Raw genomic sequence first — 2,496 nt, forward strand, 5'->3', positions numbered from 1 at the left:
TATACCATACACGTAGCTTCAGTTAAAATATTGTACAGAACATATAGACGTAATATTAAATTTTTTAACGTATTGGACAACATGACTTAAGAACTAACTATTACCTATATTTATTTAATAATATTTATGTAAAAACTGAAATATTATACGTAAGTAATAAAAAAAATATGTACTTATATAAAAAAAGACTTACCTCCATTTGAATAGGAATACTTATTAAGACTCTCTCTTACCAATACACTAATACACAATTACAATAGAACTACAACTGGAGTCGTTTAAGCCGTCTTTTTTACAAGAATTTGAAACTTTCTGTTTCCGAAACGAAAACGAAGCGAAATCTTCGCCAATTTAGCATAATGATAAGTATCAGACACACATGTACGCTTTGCAAACTTGCACACTTTCACTACATGCATACAGCCGAGATCCAACATGAATCAAAGAACAACACAAACAATATGAAATCGTTCAGAAGTTCTGGGGATTATGGAGGTGATACCTGTGCACATATTAGATATATAAATACGTAATAACCCTCCCATTAGTTTCTTTTCCGTATCGATTAATTACAAATAAAAGAAATAAATTAATGAAAATAATAATCAAAGATGATTCAGGGGCGAAAAAGATTTATTAGAATAAAACCTACATCTTCTTGTTTTGGAAACAAATTAATAACAAAACCATATATGTCACACTGTAATAATAATTAAATCAATCGTTTCTAAATTGCACAATACTAGCGAAATTTACTAGTTTTAAGTCTCATTTACACACAGTGAGTTATTAGAAGAAGGATTTAAGGATGCCCTTTTAGTATTCAGTCATTACTGAAAGCAATTTGTAAAGCAGATAATGCACCACTTTCACCGTAACAAATTACTGTTTGCTCCTTAAAATAAGTGATGAAGGGAACAGTTGAATCGAAAATAGCAGAATTTTAAAAGAAAACAACTCCAGCACCTAAAAAAATAATGGAGAGATTAATTGTTATAAACGTATTTACTGAAAGAAGTAGACAAATACGAGTTCTGTTTAAGTTTCACGAATTTTGTGCTTTTTCAAAAATTGTTTATTTATTTATGATAGGTGGTATAAAACCATAACACTCAATGAAAATTACATTTAAACAAAAATGAAAATGAATATTTTGTCCTCATGGTTTAGTGCTATATTATTTCGTATTTAACTTATTCAGTGTTTCCTAGATTTACGTTTACGAGATATAGCTATTATTATTGTGTCAGTCTAACGCTACCGGGTTCAGTTATTTATTAATGATGCATTTAATAATTCATCTGTCGTATGATGTCTCTCGTCTACTCCAGTTTTATGGCAAGTGAAAAAAAGAAAGTAAAATTATGTGGAAAGCTAAATCAATATTTTTTTGCTTTCACCGTAAGAATTATTGCAGACGATCATAAAGTGCGTCGTAACAACTGTTTAAATTTCGTGAATTTGTTTATGCTGGCATTTAAAATTCCTTTATTTTTCCAAGAAACTACTTCAAAGAAAACGCGGGATTACAAACCAAGTACAAAAGAAAGTATCACTTTCTCTGCAATTATATAAAGTATTGCAATCACCAGATTATTTAAAAGAAAAATTACATCCATGAAATTTAACTATGTGGTTAGATACTATTATTACAAGTATTATTTGTCGAAAGTATTCGGTAATCTCATTAGCACAATATGATACGTAGGAATATGATTATGACGATGGTTTTACATTTACATGTTTGTCGATGTTGTTGATTGTGCAATATTAATTTATCAATGAAGAATTTAAAGATTATATTTTCCACTCAACAGTATTTCTTATGTGTTACTTATATGAAGTTGGAGCCAAAAACTGACACGTTTCATCGGAAAGCTTTTCAACCCTTAACGATCACATGAACAGAAACATGAAATCTAAAATAAGAAGGAATGAATGAAATGCCGATATGAGAAATTATAACTGACCTCAGATTTGTATAGCCTGCAACATGCTTAGCTCAAAAAAACACAAAGCGTTACGACTCTTATCAATCATATTAATTGATTGATAGGGGTGGCAAAGCTTTGTGACCGAAATGTCTCAGTTTTTTCATTTTTTTTTGCTCTAACTTTCTATAAGCTATAAGTAAAATATACTATGATAACCTAGCAACACATAAATACAATTTAGTTGATCTTCAGTTCTACAAAACATTAATAAATTGAAGCAGGACTATTTTACTTCTTTCTTTGTGTCTTCCAAAGTTGGTCTACACAAGTGCTCTATAACAAACAGAGGGACACATTTTTCAACTTTTTGAAAGTATTCTCGGCTTGAGTTCAGTCTTATCTTACTAATATTATAAAACGGTATTTGTTTATATACTTATAAATAGTTCTACCCGCTATTCCTGGCGGTATAGATGAAATTTTATTTTGGAAAAAATAAATGTAATTCGAAATTTCAATATTTTTAAATTAAGTCGGATTTGTGTTAACTTTTGCGATCTTA

At 29.4% G+C, this 2,496-nt stretch overlaps 1 protein-coding gene across 1 annotated transcript in view; it reads right to left on the minus strand.

The window, feature by feature from the left end:
• The window catches only part of LOC108736459, a 10,592-nt gene that overhangs the window by 1,474 nt on the left and 6,622 nt on the right, over positions 1-2,496 (minus strand). The window lies entirely within an intron of this gene.

This window comes from Agrilus planipennis, unplaced genomic scaffold (genome assembly GCF_000699045.2).
Source record: "Agrilus planipennis isolate EAB-ADULT unplaced genomic scaffold, Apla_2.0 scaffold127, whole genome shotgun sequence".
Taxonomy (NCBI): Eukaryota; Metazoa; Arthropoda; class Insecta; order Coleoptera; family Buprestidae; genus Agrilus; species Agrilus planipennis.